The 22294-nt window shown below is 59.4% G+C and overlaps 1 long non-coding RNA gene across 4 annotated transcripts; it reads right to left on the reverse strand.

Annotated features, from left to right (window-relative positions):
• Positions 1–18361: 18361 nt before the first annotated feature.
• LOC110344564 (uncharacterized) lies at positions 18362–21834 on the reverse strand. Of its 4 annotated transcripts, XR_015446033.1 has the most exons (4): positions 20947–21834; positions 20132–20190; positions 18937–19911; positions 18362–18765 (listed from the first exon to the last, which is right to left on the reverse strand). It is a non-coding gene; the product is annotated as an uncharacterized LOC110344564 (long non-coding RNA). The 4 variants fall into 4 exon arrangements; XR_002387217.2 differs by having other exon boundaries at positions 18937–20190; XR_015446032.1 differs by having other exon boundaries at positions 20132–21834.
• Positions 21835–22294: the final 460 nt, after the last annotated feature.

A 22294-nucleotide genomic window follows, 5' to 3' on the forward strand; every position in this document is an offset into this window, starting at 1 on the left:
CAGTTTGCACCCCAAGCCCTGAGGGTGCCAGAAGCCTCTCTGGCCTCCCCAGCTGGCCTTCAGCCTGGCCTGAATTTTACAGATTAAGACACAGGGGCTCAGTGAGGTGAAGAATGGGCTCCAGGTGGCTGAGCAGAGCTGGTATCCGAAGCCAGGACCTCGGCCCAGCCCCCAGCACTGTCTGGTCTGGAGCTGTCCTTCTGGCTGGGCTGGGGCCTGGGGCCTGGGGCCCAGGGCAGATGTGGGTGAAGCAGGGACTGAGAGCAGCGGTCAAGGCTCCCTGTGCTTCCTGGTGCAAGCACCTTATCCGGTGACTCACTGACCACCAGCCTGGGGCAGCGACTCGGTCAGGCCCAAGCTGCAGAAGAGGAAGCTGGCTGGCCCCTGCCTATCCTTCCGGGGACCCTGGAGGTACTGAGAGGAGCCCAATGACCCCAAGTGACAGTGAGCAGGGTGCTGGTGTCTGTCGCCTCACCCAACTGCAGGCCTAGACCCAGGGAGCCTGCCTGGCCTGCCCCTCAGGGATGAGCCACCTGCCCCCTGGCCAGGCCTGTTCTTCCGCCTTGCCTGTGACGTTGTACCAAGGACAGCTCTTCCCAAGAAACCATCAACACGTGACCCCACACTTGGCCGGGCAAGGACCCCAGGGGGGCACCAAGCACAGGCCAGTGGGGCTGCGTGACACCAGTGTGCGTGGTGACCTCTGTCCCCCCAGCTTGCCCAGATGTGTCCCAAGTCAGGCCCAGCTGACCAGGCCTTCCTGGCCCAAGTTCACAGACCCAGTACAGCCTCGGGTCTGCTGCCAGGGAGCGAGGCCCAGCCAGGGACGCTGCTGCTGGTGAGTGACCAAGTCCATGGGGCCGAGAGCCAGATGCAGCTGCTGCGCCTGCTCTCAGAGGGCCCTCCTGACAGCACGGGGTCCTTGAGTCTGGGGGACCAGCTGAGACTGCATATGTGGGTAGGACGTGCGCCTGAGGTTCAAGTCCAGGCCCCTGACTTACCACCTGTCCCCATCTGTGACGCAGGAGTGATGGCCGCTGGGAGTGGCTTCTTCTGACCCATGATGGGGCTCCCTCTGTGACAGCAGGGTGTGGACACCAATGTCAGCACAGGAGACACCCAGGAGAAGCCAGCAGCCAGGGACAGCTCCCGGTGCTCACGGGACACGCGGGGACATCTTTGGTGTCACAACCGTGGGGCAGCTTCTGACCAAGGATGCTGGTGGACCTGCGTGGGCTCAGCTGCTCCCCCTGCCTGGCAGGAGCAGCATGGCCCTGGGCTCCTGTCTCTCCCCAGATCCTCAGGCTCCTGCCTCTCAGTTGCTGTGTGCCCCTGCATGTGTCCCGCTCTGTCATCAGGCTCTGCGACGGCAGCATGGGGGCAAGGCCCACCTCAGCGGTGGGCGGCAGGGCCAGCCAGTGGTGCCGTGAGAGAGAAAGTCAAGGTTGTGACGCTAGGAAAAATCACAGGGACAGAGCTGGTGACAGCACCAGCAAAGTCCAGAGTCTGGGCCAGTGTCACTAAAGTCTTCAGGTCCCTTTACCGCAGCCCTGTGATCCAAGCATATTGTTTACCATTTGGCAGACGAAGCCTCAGAGATATTGGGCAGCTTGGCTGAGGTCACACAGCAGGTCATGTGGCAGAGCAGAGAGGGGGCTGCCAGGTTCGGGGCCCAAGGCCCCACCCTCTGCCCCTCTCACTAGAGAATCCAGATTGTTGCTAGAATGACAAGTGACCTCTGCACCACCACTGTCCTGCCAGCCCTGGACACCATGTGGGGGGCCCCTGTTTAGGGTGGGCTCCCCAGAGAGAGCCAGAGACAGCCGGAATTTCACACCCGCTCCTGCCCTGAGCCAACTCCAAAACCCTCCCAGTCTGAGCCATGCTTTGAGTCCAGTCATTTTATGGGCATGAAATCTAAGCTTGGGCCCCTCCAACGGTGTCCAGCTCCATGGGGGATGGGTTGGCCTTGTGGGGACCCCCGCACAGGGCAGGAGTCAGGGCATTGGAAAGCTCTGAGCCTGGCAAGTCCAGTGGGATTCATAGCGTGCTCTCTCTCTCTCTCTCTCTCTGGAAGTTTATCTTTTCTTTCTTCTTCTTCTTACTTTTTTTTTTGAGACACTATGTAGCCCAGGCTGCCCTCAAACTCAAGATCTTCCTGCCTCAGCCTCCCAAGTGCTGGGACTACAGGGGTGCACAACCATGCCCAGCTGTTAGTCCCTTCTCTTAGCCTGCAGTGCACTGGTCCTCCACCAGATCACGTTGGCTGCCAGTCTCCACAACAGCTGCTGCAAAGTGGGGAGACCTTCCCTCACCTCGCTGATGGGGAAACCGAGGCTCGACAAGAAACAGCACTCAGCACAGAGCCCAGATCTAGCTCAGTGTTACGCATCCTGCTGCTCCCAACCTCTGGAGCCCGAGAGAATGAGGGCGGACAGGTATGGAATTTCCTCGCCCTGCTTGGCTTGGCCTGCACGGGGTGGACTCCCAGAGTGGGCACTGTGAGGCCATAGCGAGGGAGGGAGAGAGTCCTGGGGCCGGGCTGGGGTCTGCGGCTCCTCACATCCACCATCCCTGGTACACTTCGTCCGGCTCCCCACCAAGGCAGCAGGAGCCCCACATACAGACCCAGCCCTTCATCCACTCGCCCTGCCTGCCCACAGATGTCCTTGGTTCATGCTTTGCTCACCACCCAGTATCTTAATCCCTACAGCAAAACCTGTGTGAGCTTCTTAGGGCAAACTTGGTCTCAGACACAGAAATTTAAAACCAAGGAAACATGGCTGGGCGTGATGGCACATGCCTGTAACCCCAGGAAGGCTGAGGCAGGACGATCATTTTGAGCTCAAATTCATCCTGCACTACAGAGTAAGTTCAAGGCCAGCCTGAATTTTATTTTTTTATTTTTTTATTTAAAAAAATTTTTTTGGTACTGGGGATCGAACTTGGGTCCTTGGATTTGAGCAGCAGGCATCGAAACCACCGAGCTAAATCCTTGGCCCCCAGCCTGAATTTTAAAGACCAAAAAAAAAAAAAAGAAAAGTAAAGAAAAAAGAAACACACACACACACACACACACACACACACACACACACACACACACACAGAAGTATGTCCTCCCAAGTTCTGGAGGCCGGAAGTCTGCCATAGAGGTTCCCCAGCAGGGCTGTTTACCCGAGGCTCCCATCCTCCCTGCATCTTCTGGGACCTGGGGGCGCCTGGCATTCCTCACTGGTGGCGCCATCCCCCTGGTCAGTCTGTGTCCCCTCATAGCCCTCTCTTGATGTTCCCACATCCTCCAGCCACCCTCTAGAACATCACCTCAACGCCACTATGATTTCCTTGTTAACTAAGGAGTCTGCCAAGCCTGTTTCCAAATGCAGTCATGCCCTGAGTTCCAGGTGGACAGGAATTTTGGAAGGGACAAAGTTCAAGCCCAAACAAGCACCAACTATGTGCTCCAGGTCCCGGGGACAGAGCAGTGACCAAAGCAAAGAGGACAGGCTCTATCCCTGCAGAGTTCCCATCCAGGGCCGGGGGAGACGGGAACAGTTATAGAGATGTGGCTTTCATTACAGGCCCAGCAGGCTCCGCCACGAAACCCTGGACCCAGGAACACCCAGGGCCAGGCTCTGGGCACCAAGAAGAGGCCTGCCTTGCCTGGGCCTGTGCGGTGGCCTCCAAGTCCCCTCTCATGCATCCAGGGCTTCAGTCAGAGACCCCCTCCCCCCTGGGAGCCTCCCAGATCCACAAGCCATGTCAGGGGCCCCCTTGAGGCTCCCAGGTCCCTGGGCAGCATGGTGGTATTTTATCTTAATTGGGCTGGTTTTTTTGCAGTGCTGAGGATGGAACCCAGGGCCTTACATGTGCTAAGCAAGTGCTCTACCACTGAGCTCCATCCCAGCCCTACTCAGGAATTTGTAATGTTTACTTATTAAAAAGACTGCTTCCAGGGGCTGGGGATTTAGCTCAGTGGTTTCGCCACCTGCCTTGCAAGCACAGGGCCCGAGTTCAATCCCCGGTACCAAAAAAAACAGACTGCTTCCTATTAAAAGAAATCAGGAGTGTTGACAGGAAAGCGCCCGGTTTTCCCCCTCCTTAAGCCCGCTGTCCAGGTGACTCTCAGAGGGGCCAATGTTCCCAGCATCACTGCACCATTGTCGCCGTCACCCCTGTAAGCTGTGAGCTCCCTGGGGCACACTTTCTAGGCTGCCCAGTCCTAGTGGGTACACAGTCAGGGGTCCCCACGTGCTGGGGGGTTGGGGAGGCCTGGGCTCCCCCACCTTCTCAGCCATCCCTGGTGCAGTCGGGGCTGGGCCCTGTGAGGCCTCCAGGACACGGGCATTTCCTGCCGGGCCTGGTCAGGGACCTGCGGGTCCCTCAGGGCCGAGACTCTGCAGTCAGCCTTCAGCATCTGGCTCTCTGTCCCAGACATCAGGGCCCTAGCGAGGGGTCACTTGTCACCCTGCTGGCATTTACCAGGTTGCCAGTGAGCCCTGTGGCCCGTCTGGCCCTCGGGGAGCTGGGTGTGGCTGGCGACACCGACAGACAGGTCAGTGGGACTCAGGGTAGGTGTGTGGAGAGGGGGATGTGGGGTGTGGGCGCTCAGTGGGGACACATCAGGGGGGCTTCCTGGAGGAGGCAGTGTGGCAGAGGGGCCTGTGCTGAGGCAGGGTTGGCAGGGGCAGGGAAGGTCCCTGGGGGCTGGTCCCCCTGAAACAGGACCGAAGATGGGGAGGAACCATGACTGGGAGAGACAGAGGCTGTGGGAGGAGGCGAGCCGAGGGGAGATGCCACATTCTGCAGGTTTGTGGGCTTGGTGCTGCCTTCGCCTGTGTCCCAGATGGTCCCTGACTCGCTCTGCTTGGCCTCAGCCTGGCTGTGCTGGGCCAGGTGGTTCCCCAAGGGTGTCAGGTAGCACCCAGCCTGGGTCCTCGGCACCTTGCCCTGAGGGATGCACTGGACTCTTCAGCCTAACAGGATCCCTCTGGCCAACTGACTGTGGGGTAAGGCCAGAAGGAAGCTGGGGACCTGAGGGAGCAGCTCTGTCCAGTCAGCAAGGACGAGGTGGCCAGCGGGCCGCAGGGAAGCTGGGCTCGGGCTCCAGGGCAGAGCAGAGGAGGAGGAGGAGGCGCTGAGAGGTGAGAGGAGGGGACCTGCCTGTCAGCTGTGTGACCTGCATGGCTGTCAGGCGTGGTGGGAGGTGTGGGCATGGGGCAGGAAGAAGACCCCAGGGCTGTGCTGGAGGCGCAGGGTCGGCACAGGTCAGGGGTGCTGGCTGCAACCCCCACTTTGGGAGATTTCTGGAGGCTACCCCTGTACTAGCCTCACCTCATGTGCTTCTCACAGCAGCCTTTCCAGACTGTCAGGCTTGGGGACACAGGATGCTGGGCAGCTTCCCCTGGGACCCGGACATTAGTCTCTGGCCAGCCCCAGGGGTGGGCTGGATGGGTCCTGTGGGTTGGGAGGAAGCATCGCTTTCTAACTTGGCAATTTCTTTGTTTTATAAAGTTTCTCAGTGAGGCCAGCCTGGGCTACATAGTGAGTTCAAGGCCAGCCAGAACTACACAGGGAGACCCTGTCTCAAAATCCAAAAAAAAAGTTTCTCAATGAATGTGTTTCTCTTTGCAATCAGAAAGAAATGGAAGCAAGACAGGGCTCCGCTGGCTGGTGGTACAAGGGACCCCTTGAGAACTGCTCCCTCGCTGGCATCTGTCCCTAACCCCAGAGGCAGGATGGGCAGCACAGACTCTGGGGAGGGCAAGTTAGTGAGGCTCTGGAGAGGGAGGCACCTTTGATACCACACTCTGGGAGGCAGAGGCAGGAGGATACAACTTCAAGCCCAGCCTGGGCAACTTAGCAAGACCCTCAAAACTAAAAAAAAAAAGGTTGGCAATGTCCTCAGAAGAAAGCCCTGGTTTCAATCCTTAGTACTGCTAAAAAGAAAAGACAGGCCTTGAAGAGGTTGGAGGTGTGACTCCATCAGAGCTACCGAGCATGTGCCAGGCCCTTGGTTAGATCTCCAGTACCAACAAAACCAAAATAAATATGCCTGAGCCCTCAAAGACACAAGATCCCCGCCTCAGGGTGGCCTGCAGTAGTGAGCAGCCACGGGCAGCTACCTGGATGTCACAAAGGATCTGGAAACCAAGGCACTGTGGAATATTACACAACTATGAAGAGGATGAAGCTACAGAGAGGGCTGGGGTGTGTTGTTAAGTGGAAAGAGCCAAGGTCAGAGCAGTGTGTGTATGTGTGTGTGTATTTGGATACTATTTGTAAAAACAAAACAAAACAAAATTGGAAAGAGAAGATGTGGGTTCTCATACAATCTCTAGAAAGCACCATAAGCCATGTTAACAGGAGGAGGGCTGAGCATGGGAGGAGTCCGTTTATTCTCTTTATTTTTTTTCTCTCTCATCCCAGCTGTTATCATTACAAAGTAGCTCGGGCTAACAAAGAGAATATAACATAGCATTCCCCACCCCCTTCCCTAAGAAAGAAAATATTCTGGAGCAGCCTAGTGTGGTGGCACAAGAGAGTACGAGTAAACCCAGCTACACGGGAGGCTGAGGCAGGAGGATCACAAGTTCAAGGCCAGCGACTTAGCAAGACCCTGTCTCAAAATAAAAACTGCTAGAGGTGCAGCTCATTGGGTGAGCACTTGCCCAGCATGTGCAAGCCCTTGTAAGCCCCAGCACCAAAAGAACAGAGGTAAAGGAATATTCTGGATAGATCGGGCCCTGAAATGCTGTCTCGACTTCCCCTGCTTGAAGGAGCCACCGCGCTGGCCCTGGGCTGCTCCTCCCTGGTGTCCCCCTCTGGTGGCTCATGCCATCCCGAGTTCTGCAGCCTCTCCCGGGGGCTCCCCCGCGTGGGTGCACTGCAGAGCGGTGAAGGGCGTTCCTCCCCTGCCACCTCTCCTGGCTGCTGGGCCTTTGGTTTCCTGGCAGACCCGCGGCCCCGAGCCGCGGCCCTCGCCTGCCCGGAGCCAGGCGGAGAGGAATGGACTCTGCAGGCCCCGCGCTCGCCTACCCGGGGCTCGGAGCCAGCAGCAGGCTGGAGCCAGGCGGCCTCTGGGGCCTCCCCACAGCCGCTTTTGATAAAGCCCCTCTGTGCGCGGGGGCGGGGCCCGGCCGGCTGGAGCCGCCGCACATCTGGAGCCCAGCACAGGCCCGGGGCAGCCGGCGCGCTGACAGCGGCGCCACCCCGAGCCACACGGCCGGCCCTGGGTAAACATGCCCGCGCCCACCCAGCGGCTCACCTTTCGCCCACAAGGCTGCCTTTCTTCTCGGACCCGGGCCGAGGCCACCAAGGACATTCCTCCCGGGCACAGGGCAGAACAGGCCGCTGACCTCAAGGCTGGATCGAAATCCAAATCCACGCGCCGGTGGAGGTGGAGGGGCCTCATAAAAGTACCTACTATGTGCTAGGCAATGGCGTGAGTCAGACTCAGTGGGAGAGGGACATGTGGTTAAGGATGAGTGCTCAGGAGCCAGAAGCCTTGGTTCAAATCCAGCCTCAGCTGTGTGACCTCAGACAAATCACTCAACCTTCCTGGTCCCTTGCCCCCTGTAAGATGGGGTAGCAGTAGTCACCCACTCAGGGGCATTGATAAATTAGGAACCTGCCGGAAGTGCAGTTCGGGGAAGGAAGCCTCCCCTCCACGGCCTCTGCCCCCAAAGGCCCTGCTGAGGCTGCCCTGTGCTGGCACAGGTAAGGTGGTGAGAACCAGGGCACAGGCGATGAGGGGCTGTGTCCTTGCTCAGGAAGGGGGGACCCAGAGGGCAGAAACCCCACCTGAGCTGCAGCCAGCTCCCCAAGAATGAGGCCTCCCCCTGGCACCCATGTGACAGCCAGGGCCCTCGGGGTTCAGTTCCATTTGGAGACAGGCAGGCGGTCAGGCCGGGGCTCCGTGTCCCTTAGTCGGGGGACCCTGGGCTGAGGCCCTTATTTCCTGTGCTAGGAGCTCGGGGTTTGTGTGAGCTCGGGGCTCCGGGTGCACTTCCGGCTGTGTCTCTTCCAGCGGTGCCCCATCTACTCGTCCTGCTGCATCCCTGACCCTCTGTGTCCTCATCTGTATAGGAGGCAACAGCATCAACCTCAGGTAGCCGGGAGAGGCTGTGAGCCCAGCACTTGGGAGGCAGATGTAGGAGGACTGTGATGAGTTCAAGGCCAGCCTCGACCACACAGTGTGACCCTGTCTCAAAAAGCACCAGGCACCTGTCGGGTTGGGTGGCAGGGACGCTCTGTGAGAATTGGCACAGGGAGGGCACAGTGCCTGGCACAAAGCAAGAGACTGGTGGCAGGAAGCCAGTCAGGTGGGAGGAGAAGCCGGGATGGAGAAGCACCAGGAAGAGCAGCATGAGCCCTTTGCCGTACCACGGCTTGACCTCCAGCGATCCTTCCAGGTCTGTATTCGTGACAGCTCCATTGTACTGAGACCCAGAGAGTGGAAAGACTGCACTCGCTCAGAGTTCAAGCCAGAACCAGAACCCTGCCCAGCAGCCATGATGCCTCCCTCCCCTGCCTGTCCTCCTTCCTCCGGGCAGCACTGCACCCCTGTGCAGGATCCCCAGAACCGGAGCAAACCCAGAGCCAACCCACCAGGAGCCCTCTTGTCCCCACTCCATCCCCTGGCCCTTCTGGACCTCAGTTGCCCTCCTCTGAGCAATGGGCTCACCCCCTGCAGAGCCTTCCAGCCCAGGATCCCTGATGCAGGCAGAGTGTGTGCAAGGCAGCCGAGGCCGGCTGGCGGCCAGGGGTCCTCCACCTGCTGCCGCCCCCAGTCTCTCATGAACCTGCTCGCCAGGCTGGAGCCAGCCGCCATCTGGAGCGACGGGCTGTTTATGGAGCCAGGCGGCGGCGGCCCTGGCCCTGACCCGGCCAATCTGGAAGTGATTAGCAGCCGGGCTGCGGAGCATTTGGAGTCCTCATCAGTCAGCCGGGACCCCCCCACCCTGCCCGGCTATCCCCCACACCCCACACTGCCTGGAGCCGTGGCAGCTCTGGGGGGTCTCTGCAGAGCCCAGCTCCTGTGGGGCTGCAGCTCGGACCTGCTCCAAGGCCGGGAGCTAGGAACGTCAGCAGCTGTGGTGGCGGTGAGGGGAGACTGGGCCACACACAGGCCGGGACTCCAGGGTGGGGCCCGGACAATCGAGGGCTTTCCCTGAGGAAGGAAGCCTCTCGAAGAATTTCTTTCTGGTCAGTGTGCATGGAGTAGGTTGGAAAAGGAAGTGCAGTAGCTCCACAGTGGAGCAGGGCTAACTGGTCTACCATGAGCGTGGGGTCCCTGTTCAGCCACACAGAGTCCCGTGGCCCGGTCGTGGCTCTTGCTCGTGCACGCACAGCACACTGTGCGGTGGCTCTGCCTTTTCCTCCAAGTGATGCCCACATAGCACACCCTGCCCTTGGCTGTTCTCTCGTGGGTTAACCCACACCAAGAGGGACAATGCGGGACACCACCCCTCCAGAGGGCTCTCCACGGAGTTGACACACGTGAGGTGACCCCATCTGGAGGCCCTGTCACCACCGCGTTTGACAGAGGAGGAAACGAAACGATGAGGTAGGGCACCTTCCCTCCTCGAGCAGTGATGGCTGAGCTGAGACCCAGGCCCCGGCTGTGTGGCCCCCAGCATCCTGTCTCTCCCCGGGCTCCAGAACATTCTGAAGCCTATGGACAGTTGGAGAGGCCTCGTGACATGCTGCTGGCTGGCTTCCATCTGGGGCTGGCGGGAACAATGCTGGGAGCGGCCTGGTGGGATGCCACCCACGGTGGCAGAGGAGCTCCATTCCCAGAAGGGGCCTGGTCAGTCACAGCGGTGAGCAGCCCTTGGGCCGAGGGCTGCTGCCCAACTGTACTCCGAGTGGAGGTGCTGCTGACCCCATCCCTGCCAGCTATCACATCCTGAGCTTATTTCCAAGAAACTCAGAGGCCCAGCGGGTCAGAGTGTGCGGCTCCCTCAGCCCTAAGTCCACCCCTTCTCCAACAGGAGGACAGGACTCTGTCCCTTCAGCCTCCCCACGCCCAGTGTCCTCCTTGCAGATCACACTCCAGCTACAGCCAGAGCGAACCCTGTAACACCTACGTGCAAGCTGTGTGTGGTGGCACACATCTGTAACCCATCTACCCAGGAGGCTAAGGCGGGAGGGTGGCAATCTTGAGGCCAGTCTGGACAACTTAGTGGGACTCTGTAAATGAAGAGGGACTGGGGGTGCAGCTCATTGGTAGAGCACTTTCCTGGCATGGACGAGGACCTGGGTCCAATCCCAGTCCCCTAAAAAAAAAAGAAAAAGAAATCAAAAGATTCATTCTCAATGCACCTGAAGTCGTGCCGCCACTCTGGGTGTCCAACAAGGACAACGATGGTGGCTGACAGGTGGCACTTTCTGTGGCATGTGCTCTCCATGGGTGCCCACATCTGAGCCCCACCACAACCTCCAAGGAGGGGGCTGCTTCCCCATTTTACAGATGCAGAACTGAGGCTCAGAGTTGCCATGCAACCTGCCCTGGAGCACAGCAGCATACACCCAGGAAGGGACACCAGGAAATCACACAGGGACTCGAAGGGCTGCACAGGCCAGGGGAAGGCTCAGGGTCCCCAAGGGCCCCCTGGGAGGTGGGAACATAGGTGATGAAGCACCACTGGGACCCTTTTGCAAGCTGAAAACAGTCTGAACAGCGAGTGGCCGGGTTGCCACATCACAGTGATGACAGTGAGCAACTCTGTGGGGAAGCCAGCCTGGCCTCCAGCTCTCCTGGCTCCCTGTGACGCGGCTGTGGTAGCACTTAGTGACCTGGGCCTCCCACAGTGACGGCAGCCCTGTGACTCTGCCAGCTGGGCGGGGCTGCCCTGCCTCTGCCACCGGGACCCCTCCCAGCAGCCTGGCCAAGGCGCCCCACACCCCACCCGCCTGCCTGACACCGAGTGCCGGTTCTCCCAGAGCCCGGGCGGGGTCTGCTCCCCAGACAGTACTGTGTGTGCCGAATGAGCCAATGAAAACCTGAACAAGCAAACTGCAGTGACTGCGTTGTTATTTCTTGTTTTGAGGCAGTTTCACTAAGTCTCTAAGGTGCCCAGGCTGGGGTTGAACTTGCTGTCCTCCTGCTCGGCCTCCCAGAGATCGGGGATTGCAGGTGCGCAGCCCCACACCCCACTTTGTTGAAATTTGTTGTTCATCCCTCCTTCCCTTCTCCCACAGACAGCGAAGCGCCTGCAGTGCGCCAGCACTGCGCTAAGTGGCAGGGACTCGGCAGTGGACCAAACAGACCAGACCCTTGTGTGCCTAGAGCTGAGCTGCGCTGCGGAGGAGCCGAGGGGGCAGAGCAGGTGCGGATGCAGCCGGAAGGCCGGGAGAGGCCAAATGCTGTTGCTCAGGGCAGTGGCTGCTGTCTCCTCAGGAGGGGACCCTGCAGCGGCTCACTCACGCCCCAGTGGGGCAGGTGACGCACCAGGTATGACGACGGCAAAGCTGACGCTGAGTCTCGAGGGCCAGGGCCCTTCCGAGTGCGAGTGGAGTGGGAGTGCTCAAGACACGCGTTAAGAAAGAGGAAGCCCCAGGGCAAGTGTCAAGCTGTGACCTCGGCCTCCCAGCCAGGAAGGTTCCTGAGGAAGTGATGCCGGCCGGGCCCAGCCCCAGCGGAGCCTCCGGCTGGGGGAGGGGGGGATGAGCATTCCGGCAAGGGCACCTCGGGGCCACGGGCTGGGAGCCTGTCAGGCCCCTCGCCCCTTGGAAGCTGGTGACAGGCCCAGGCGCCCTCTTGGCTTGGCTTCTTCTCGTGGGAAGGGGCTCGGGAGTTCTCGGCCCTGAGGCTGCTCCGGCCCAGCACGCCCGCCAGGTGTTCCCGGAGGGTGAAGGGCCGCCGGCCACTTCCTTGCCTCTTCTGTGAGGCGGGACCATGCTGATCCACCCGGGGACCCCGAAAGTGCCCTCCACTCGCTGCTCCACCCTGAGCCCCACATCACCCTCTCTGAGGACTGGGATGATGGGGTGGGTGACACAGACGCCTCAGCTCCAGACTTTGAGGCTGAGGATCCTGATGGGCTTGGAAGGAAATGACAATGGGCCTCGTTTACAACAGAAGGAAATGGGCACGATGTCAGCAATAAGAGGAAAACATGCCAGGCGTGGACACCTGTAATCCCAGCACTCAGGAGGCTGAGGCAGGAAGACTGCTGTGAGTTCCAGGTCAGCCTGGGCTACATAATGAGACCCTGTCTCAAAAAACAAACAAAAAAAGAATAAAGAAAAGAAAAGAAGGGCCGGGGATTTAGCTCAGTGGTTTCGCCGCCTGCTGTGCAAGCGCAAGGACCTGAGTTCGATCCCCGGTACCAAAAAAAAAGAAAAGAAAAGAAAAGGTAACCCTGACTTGCCTGGCATGTGCAAGGCCTCGGGCTCACCATCCAGCACTGCATGGCTGTGTTCTCACAAGGGTCCCCTCCCTGCCAGGGCCTTGAGTCTCTGGCTGGGAAATAATAGGGGAAGCCAGTGTCAGGACTGGGTGACCCCTCCTTTGGGGCAGTGGCTCTGAAGGGCTGAGCAGGCGACCTCTCATTCTTCCTCATAATGACCTTGTTTGACAGAGGGGAAACTGAGGAACAGAGAGGGGGATTCGTGGCCCAAGGTCATGGCCTTGGGGCCTCCTGAGGGTCAGGACTAAGTCTGTTCACTGAACGGTGAACGCCCAGCCAGGGAATCTAAGGGTGGGTGGTGGGGTGGGGACAGGGCAGGGACACCGAGGTGACCAAGAGGATGGCCCCTGGCTGCCAGGGGCTCCCGGTGTCGCCTTCACTGCTGCTCTGCAGGGGCGGAGCCGTGGGAAGTCCTGCATCCCTCAGGCCTGCCCCCGTCCTGCCTGAACAAACAGGAAATGGCAGGCGGTCCCCCACCCGAGGTCATGGGAAAGCACCATGGTTGCTGGGCTCCCAGCACAGGCCACAGGGACAGCAGGGAAGGCCAGGCTCCAGAAAAGCCACTGTGCCTCAGTCTCTCTCTGTGAAAGAGGAGGGGCCAAGCCCTGGCTGCATCGAGGTTACTGCCTGCAGGGATTGGCCAACAGCAGTGAAGGCGTGGCAAGAAGTGTGGATGCTGGAGCCCCAACCCCATGGAGCCTGGGAGATCAGAGAGGCATAGCAACTTGCCTAAGGTCACACAGCAGAGTGGCTACCACTAGGGTAGCAGCAGAAGTCCCAGGTGTGAATGGGAAGGAAGCCAGTTGTCCATGCTGGAGGCACAGGGCAGGTCCCTTTGAGGTGGCAAAGGTGTGATGTTCCAGGCCATACCCAGTGCTGGGTACACTCTGGGAAGACTGGGAAGCGACCTCTGCCCTAACCATGAGAACACGTGGTGTAAAGCCAGAGCCTGTAATTTGGGGCCTCTGTGGTGCTGCTAATGCTGAAGACCAGTGGCCTAATTCCCTGACCTCAGTTTCCTCAGGTGCACCATGGAGAGCATGAGTCCCCTCCACAGGGGCCCCTCAGAGGATTTTGTCTTCTGTACAGCACCCCCTAGGCTAGGTGCCTGGCTGCTTGGCTTCACCAACTATTCCAGCACCCAGAACGGTGCTCAGCACATAATAGGTGCACACAAGCTGTCTCAGCTGCCGCGGACATTATTTCAAGGCCGAGACTCTCCTGCCTCAGCTGCCTGAGATCTGGGGCAAAGTGCTGCCCCTCCTCCCCAGCTCAGCCTTGATTTCCCCTTCATACAGGGGCAGGCAATTGCACCGGCCTCCCAGGGGAGAGCTGCCAGGGCCCCTTCACGCCCTCCATAAGCACCCACTGTCTCAGGAACTGGGAATTTGGCTGGAAACAAAACAGAAAGCCGTGAGACAGTCTGAGTGAGGGGACGTCTTGGCCCCCCGCCAGGCCTGGGGTCTTGGGTGGGGGGCTTGGGTTTTCCAGATGAGGAGAAGCCATGGGGGGCTGGGAACAGATCCGGGAGGAGGAGCCCCATGCCCAGGTGGACAAGGAGGGTAGAGTTGGGCAGGGGGCAGACTGAGGTGAATTCTGGGCCCCCAAATCTCCCCAAGCAGCAGCTGAGGGAAGAGCTTCCGAGAGAGCTGGTGGGACCCCCAGGCCCCAGAGTTCAGGGAAAGTGGCCTCACCTGGCCTTGGGCGGAGCAGGACACAGATTTCCCACCTGCAAGTCTCACACCTCTGGGCCTCTCCCTGCTTGTCTTGGTCCCAGAAGCCAAAGCTCAGCAGCAAGTCTCCCCTGACGCCTGACCAGCTCACTCACAGTGACTCTAAATCAGGGGTAGAATTCACAGCCTGAAGCTGCTCAAGTGGGTTCCCGGATCCAGACTCGGACATGGGGCCAGGCGGGTGCCACCACCGGAGTCACACAGACGCCGGAGTGCGCTGGAGCCCCCAGACCTGCGGTCAGGCCGAGCTCTTGCAGGAGACGTGGCATGAAGCAGGCATCCAGGGTGCCCACTTGCAAGACAGGTGGGGAAACTGAGGCCCAGCCAGGCTCAAGGACTTACCCCTTGCAGCACTGAGACCTCCAGGGCAGGCTGTGCTGAGAGGCCTGCTGACACCTCCCAGCTCTGCAGGAAGTGCCGGGTCTGGGCCAGGCCTTCGGCTTTGATGCTTTACGAGCTGTGACTGCTTATGGAGAGCTCGCCCCACCCCACCACCCGGGACTGTGTCTTGTCACCCGCACTCAGGATATTAGCGGTCCCTGGAGGGCCTGCCCCAGGGCCTGGTCCCCTCAGGCCAGACCCCTCCTGGGGCAGGTAGAGGCTCAGCCAGGCCTCCCAACGCAAACAAAAGCTTGGTCCCACCCCAGGGCCTTTGCCCTTGCTGTGGGGAAGCCCGGAGTCCCCTCCACACACAGCACACCCCGACCCCCAGCCTGTCACCCTCCAGGGCAGTGGTGGGGAACTTGACTTGTGTGTGGCAGCAGGCTGTTTGTATCACTGAAAGCCCTAAAAGCTTCGCCATCACTGCTCCAAGATAACTGTAATTCCTCCGCACTGCGTTGCTGTCTGGGATTCTCTCATGCATTTTCTCCTGAGGAGTTTCTGTCCTCAGACTCAAGGGGGGCCCTCTTCCCACCCAGCTGCCTGCTGTGATCTCTGTGACTCGGAGGCAGCACCTGGGGGTCCACAAACCAGCACCTGCTGGGGCGGCTCTGGAGGCAGCCGCCATGCTCATCCCGCTTTCTCGCTGAGACAATAGAGGTCCAGAAACAGAGAGGGCAGGGCACTTGCTCAAGGTCACACAGCAAGCAGAAGTCAAACCCGTTTGTGTGTTTTTCCTGCTGCTCCAACTTGCCTCTTCTTGGGGAGCTGCTGTCACTTCAGCCTTTGCTGAAATGGGCTGGGCCCGCTCCCCTCCTCTCCATCTGCACTCAAGATTCATAGTTCTGGTCTCCCCAGGGCACTGCCCAGCCCATAGCTGACGCCTGTGAGCAAAGACCTGTGCAGCCCCAGCGAGGAAACTCGGAGCCCAGAGAGCCTGGCCCTCCGCCTGCCTGCTAGGCAGGTGGTCCAGGGGCACCTGTTCCCTCCGGGGTGGGGAGCTCTGGGGCCTCCACTGCCCACCTAGAGGCCTGCAGAACCTAGATTCCCAGCATCCAAACTACCACACCGCACAGATGAAGAAACAGGTTCAGAGAGGGCAAGACACCTGTCTGTGGTCACACAGCTGGAAAGGCAGGTTGAACAAGCCCTGGGGGACTCCAGCTCTTTCTGCCCAGCCACAACCTCTCCCCCTGCTTTCTTTTCATTGTTGAAAACCCTGGGAGATCTGTGTTTACAGTACGTCCAATGTGCTGATGAAGAAATGGCTCCCAGAAAAGTAACTCATCGGGGCTTTTATAATTCACTTAACAAATTATTACTCAGCACCTATGATGTGCCAGGTCAAAATACATGAACAGGGACCAAAACCAGCCCAGCCACCTGTGGGAGAGACCGACGTTGAATCCCTCAAGAAGTGACATGCACCATGCTTGGCAGGCTGGCTTGGGTTGAAAGGCAGTTGTCCCTGGCTGGCTGTGTGGCCTTGAGCAAAGCACTCAACCTCTCTGGGTTCCCTCAAATGTAAAATGGGAGCTGGTCACAGCTCCCACCTCACAGGGTATTCCCATTCTGAGCAGAGGACAGGAGCTCTCCAAAACTGCTCCTGTTCTTTCAGGTCACAAGTCTTCATTGAGCACCTACTGTACACCAGGCTCTGCTCTGGCAGCCGGGGACACAGAAGTGACCGAGATGACCTGGCCACTGCCCTCCGGGATCTGACTTGAGTCCGGGGGCCCTGATCCTCAGGGAGCCCCCACGGCGACCCCATCCGGGGAGTGAGTGGCCTCCTTCTGGGACTCAGGAAGGCTCTGCCCTGCACCGCTCCATTCTTGGTGCCCAGAGCTGCAGGCTGGAGCAGGCGCCATCTCAGGCTGGGTACGCTGTAGGCAGGAGCTGGGCAGGGTGGGGAACAGCTTGGGGCCGGGACTTCCTCCCCTGCTGTCCCCTGGGCGGTCTCTGGGCAGCTCTGTGCTATGTGAGTCCTCCCTGGAACAGAGAGGCCTGAGGACTTCTCCTGGGCGCCCAGCCTTGGACCTCCGCCGACAAGCAGAGACCCACGGAGGACACAGGAGCCACGCTGACCCCCCTGGGCCTGACACGGCATCCTTGCCATGAGCTTTCCAGCCAAGTGCAGACTCCCCGCAGCCACAGCCTGCTGCCACTCCGCCACAGTCCACACCCTCCATGGACCCAGGTGCCTGCCAGGCGTGGAGCCGCCTGCCCTTACTTAAAGGAAGAGAAAGAATAGCAAATGGGCTGGGCGTGGTGGAGCACAACTGTGATCCCAGCTACGCAGGAGGCTGAGGCAGGAGAGTCTGAGTTCGAGGCCAGGCTGGGCAACTTAGCGAGACAGCCAGTCAATCAATCAATCAATCAATCAATCAATCAGGCAGGGATGCAGCTCAGTGTAGAGCACTTGCTCACATGCACAAGGCCCAGTGCTGAGGGGGAAAAAGGAAGCCACAAGGAGCAGTGGAATTTTAGGGAGGAATTTCAGGAAGGCCTCAGAGTAGAGAGGGTCCTGAGGCCGAGCTCTGCCCCTGCCTGGAGGGGACATCCCCTCTGGCCTCTCCAGGCCCTGCTGACAGCCCTGGCCTTTGTCCCCCAGGTGCTGCCTGCAGTGCACCCACAACCCCAGCCCCTCCTGGGCTGCCCCGCAGGCTGAACAACATATTTCACATGCACATGTGTGTCTGTGGGTGCCCAAAACATTTCAGGGACTTGAATCTTGGAGCTGCCATTGCCTGGCTACATGGACATGGCCAAGGGCCTTACCTTCTCGGGCCCAGTTTTCTCATTCATAAAACAGGCCTAGGCTGGCCACACAGTGAGAAAGTCTCTTTCCTGTGGGACTCAACGCCAGTGCTTGGGTGCTGCTCCCCACCATCCCTAGAAGGGATGTGGAACTGAGGCACAGAGGTGTGAGGCTCCTACGACCCTGCCCTGGCTCCCTGCACACACAGTGTTTGTGTTAGCACTAGCATCACTTGTAGGGGTGCTGGGGATCGAACCCAGAGCCTTTCACTGCTGGGCAAGCGCTGAGCCAGCCCCCGTGTGATTGCTGACGCACTCTGCTTGGGACTTCCTGTGTGCATGGAGCAGGCTCTGCACACTCGTGTGCATCAGTGTGTGTGCGCATGGGTGTGTGGCCGATGCTGGGGCCACAGAGGATGTCACGTTGTCATCCATCTCTGCTCAGTCTGCCTGTGCACACGCACGTGTCTCTGCACACGTGTGTCTGTCCCTACGGGCCTGAGTCCATCTTGTCCACGTGTGTCCACCCTTAAACACACACATCTCTCCCCACGTGTGTGTTCTACTTTTTTTTTTATGTGTGTGTTCTGGGCACACTCAGCGGCAAGAAGGTAGTGAGCATAGTCCCACTCCCTGCCCTGATGCCTCCTGCTGCCCCAGCTGCTGGGAGGACGTGGAGGGGACACGTAGCCCCAGGCTCAGCCTCCTCTTGAGGCAGGCTCAACCTCACTCCCAGCCCTGGCATCAGAAGAGGGTGCAGGTCCGCTGGGGTCTCTGGGGATGCTGGGGGTGTCTGCAGGGTGGATCCTGCCCATGCCATCCACCTACAGGAACCCCAAACTTGTCACCTTGTCACATCGCAGGAGCACAGACACTCACTGCACCCCTGTGGACCCAGACATCATCCCCTAGACATGTAGCAGACCCAGCACTCAAGGCACGCATACATCCGGGGCCTGACAGCAAGGCCACACCCACAACAGGGCAGGCCCCAGACACAACACGCGGCACACACAGGCACCCACCAACCCAGAGGCACAAATGGCCCAAATCAGTGACACACCGTGCCTGCAATGATTCATCGCGACAACATTTTACATTCAACAGCAGGAAAAACTGAGCAATAAACCCCTCTCCACACTTGACAGGCACCGCAGGCAGCACACAGAGAAGGGGGGCCAGAACCAACCACCCAGGAGTGAAGCTGGCTCTGCCAGCTGCTGTTTACTTCCCTGTGCCTCAGTGTCCCCCTGTGAAATGGGCACAGGGAGAGTGAAGAAACTAATTCCTGAAAAGGTTCAGAAAAGGGGTGGGCCCGGGTTGTCTATTACTAGGACAAAGAATCTGACATCCACAGCTTCAAGAGGAAAAGGCTCATTTCGGTGCACAGATTCAGAGGTCTCCAACCATGCCGTCCGGCTCCAGGCGGGAACATCATGGAGGAAGGGCCTGGCCAAGGTCAGCTGCTCACCCCATACCATCTGGGAAGCAGGGGAAGAGTCTGAGAGGAAGGGCCAGGGACCTGATACAGTCCCCAAGCTCACCCCCCATACCCCACCCAGACACACCCCAAGTGTGCTTTACTAATCTCCTGGGCCCCGCTCCCGCCCATGAAGCTGACAAACAGGATCGACCCTGCCAGGCCCCCGTACCCTGTGGCGCAGAGTGGCCAGCCTTTCGGGATGTTCACCCAGGGTCTCGTCCAGCCTCCCCTTTGGGCTTCGGCGGCTCACTCAGGCAGCGACAGCGTCTGCTCTTCCCCACGGCCCCAGCTCTGTAAATGTGGGCGAGGCAGATGAATGCTGGAATAAAACAATGGAGGAGTGAATGGAGCAGCCCAGGCCCTGTTGCTGTGGCCCAGCTCTGGAAGGGGGCCCGAAGTCCAGTGGGCAAGAGACACATCTCAGTGGCGAGTTAGCTGCTGGAAAGACACAATATTCTTGCAAATCCTTAAACTGCCCAAAATGCACAGGTGAAGTATTTTCCCACCTCATGAGCCCCGCTCCCTCCTGGTTACCTGCTCCAGCCACACTGGCCTCCCTGCCATTCCCTGAACCTACCAGGCAATTCCAGCCTCAGGGCCTTTGCACTTGCTGTACCTCTGCCAGGACCACCCTTCCTGAGACCCAGGCACCTCCAAGCCTCCTCCGGCACCCCTTCAGGCTCCTGCTTGAATGTCACCTTCTGGTGAGGCCCTTCCTGAGCCTTCTCTTCCCTCTGTGAAAAGAATCTGCCCCCTCCCCATTCAGCTCTGTGCTACCAGCTTTTTGCAGCTGCTGTCCGGGGCTCTCATCACCTTTTGGTGCTTTATCCAAAGTTGTGACACCAGCATCGAGAACACTGCCTGTCACAGAGTAGATGCTCAGTAAACATTCGATGAGCGGATACAGAGACACAATAGAACCGAAAGGAGGGGAAGGCACCAGAACACACTGGAACACATGACAGAATGGAAACAATAAAACAGAGAGGCTGATTCACCACGACAACCTGAACAACACAGCCAAGCTGTCCGGCCTGAGCTCCACGGAGCCGTCAAGTGGTGGTTTCTGGTCTGAACACCCAGCCGGGTCCTGTCTGGGGCGATTCCTCTGAGTCACCGCCAGGCTCCACCAGGATCCCACGACCTGGCACGTCGGGGGTGGGAGACGTGGCCATCAGGGCTGAGCCACGCAGCCTGGGGGTGTGCTGGGCACCCTGGGCAGGCTGTGCTCCCTGCCGGAGGCTCCGGCTGTTCCTGTCTCACCATCACCTGGTGACCCGCACCTCCTGGGCCTGAGCACCGTGCTGGCTGGGCTAAGGGTGAGGAGGGAGCGAGGGAAGTCAGGGGCCTGGGGGACGCCTCACCCGGAAGCCCTCCTGACCAGGCGTGGTGGCCCAGGCTTGGAATCCCAGCACCTGTGAGGCTGAGGCAGGAGGATCAAAAGTTTGAGTCCAGCCTGGGCAGCTTAGTGAGATCTTATCTCAAAATAAAATACTTAAAAAGGGCTGGGGATGTAGCTCAGGGTGAAGGCCCTGGGTTAATCTCCAGGGTAGCAAAACGACAAGCAAACAAGAAACCCACAGAGCACTCTTGGGGAAGGCTGGCCGGTGAGGGGTGGCACTGGCCTGGCCTTGGGCACCCGGGCACCTACGAGGCAGAAGCCAGAGGTCTGGGGGTCCTGGTCCCAATCCAGACCCTGGTGCCTCTCTGTCTTTAGCCCCCACCTTAGCCCCACGCTGCCACAGGTCGATTCTCCCCAAATCTCCCTGAGATCTGACTGTGCCTCACTACTCCCCTCTGCTCACGGCCTTCCAGGGGCTCGCACGTGTGTCAGAGAAAAAACCAAATCCTCCTCGTGCCTGTACCCTCTGCCTACCCACCCCATGCTGATCTCAGCTCCTGCCATGTCCACTCTGTTCCAGCCACACCAGCCTCCTGGCTGCTCTCCATATGCCAGTCCTATCCCTGCCTCAGGGCCTTTGCACTTGCCCTGCCCTCTGCCTGTGGTGCTCTGCAGATGCTTGACTAGCTCCCTCCTTTACTTCCTTCAGCTCTTCCCCTGGCATTAATTCCTAAGAACCCTTTCCTCACCCCTCACCCTTGCAACACAATGGAAGCTGCTTCCTCCATCCCAACTCTTCCCTGTTGACCTCCTCACAGGGTCATGCTATAAACTCACCATGCTGTCTCCCTGGGTGACAACAGCTCAGGAGAGCTTCAGGGTGTGGTGCCACACGCCTGAAATCCCAGCACTCAGGAGGCTGAGGCAGGAGGATCAGCACAAATTCAAGGCCAGCCCTGGGCTACATAGCAAGACCCTGTCTCCAAGGCAGAAAGAAGGAAAGAAAAAAAGAAAGAAAGAAAGAAAGGAGGGAGGGAGGGAGGGACGGAGGGATGGAGGGGTAAGAGAGAGAAGGAAAGAAAGAAGGAAGGAAGGAAGGAAAGAGAGAGAGAGAGAGAGAGAGAAAGAAAGAAAGAAAGAAAGAAAGAGGAGAGTTCGCAGAGATTGAGTCCGCTGCCCATGACTCAGAGGCCACAGTGGCCACACCCTGACACCGTAGGGACCCTTCTCCTCTGACAGGTGGTTTTCTGTCCATTCTGTCCGAGAAATCTACAACCGTGGTCTCTGTTTTCCGGGACTCCCCAGCTCCCGACTTCCGGCTCTGCCCACCGCCTCTTTCCCGCCTGGCCTGGCAGCACCGGGAAACCGTGACTCAGGAGCTGCCTCGGGCTCCCTCCCCACTGTGTCCTGGCAGCCGGGCTGGGCCAGCCTTGGCCTCGAGCCTGACCTCCGGCCGGACTCTCGCTCACACAGCACAGCTCCCACGCGGCCTCCCCACCGTGGGCGGGAGCAGCCCCATTTTCCAGGGGGCCGACAGAGGCTCAGGGAGGCGGACGTTTGTCACCCAGCAGAGCTGACACCCTGGGTGCTGGCCGTGGCCGCGCCAGGCTGGGGCTGAGTCCTCGCCGGTGTAAACAGACCATACGCCTCCCAGGTACCCCAGGCAGAAGGAGGCCAAGCCACAGATCCGCCCAGGATCTTAACACCCCTGCAGCCCCTGGCCCCACGCACTCCTGGGAAGAGCCTGCCAAGCTCGAGTCCAGGCACAGCGCACTTCCGGGCACGTGAGGCCCTGCCCACCCGAGCCAGCCTGCGTCATTGGCCAGACAAGGTCGTGAACCCTGCCAACACTGGACGTTCTTGCTTAGCGCGTGGGATCCCTCTGGACTTGGCCATGTGGTCCCAGCCCCAGCTCAGCCACCTCTCAGCCGTCCCTCCTGCAGCAAGCCCATACCCCGTGCCTCGGTTTTCACACTGTGCAGCCTCCACGTGGTTTTGCGGCACATGTGTGCCTCAGCTTGCTGCCTGGCACCTGGCAAGGGGACACAGAGTCCCTGCCCAGTGTGTACCAAGCCTAGACAGAGAGGCCTGGGGACCCTGGCCCTCGACTGCTGACAGCTAACCTGTGCAACTCCTGCTCACCCTGTCCCCTGCCAGAGTTACATACCCAGGGGAGACTTTATTC

This window comes from Heterocephalus glaber, unplaced genomic scaffold, assembly GCF_053883595.1.
Source record: "Heterocephalus glaber isolate CG9 unplaced genomic scaffold, H.glaber_assembly_v1.0 deba00001673, whole genome shotgun sequence".
In the NCBI taxonomy this organism is placed as follows: Eukaryota; Metazoa; Chordata; class Mammalia; order Rodentia; family Bathyergidae; genus Heterocephalus; species Heterocephalus glaber.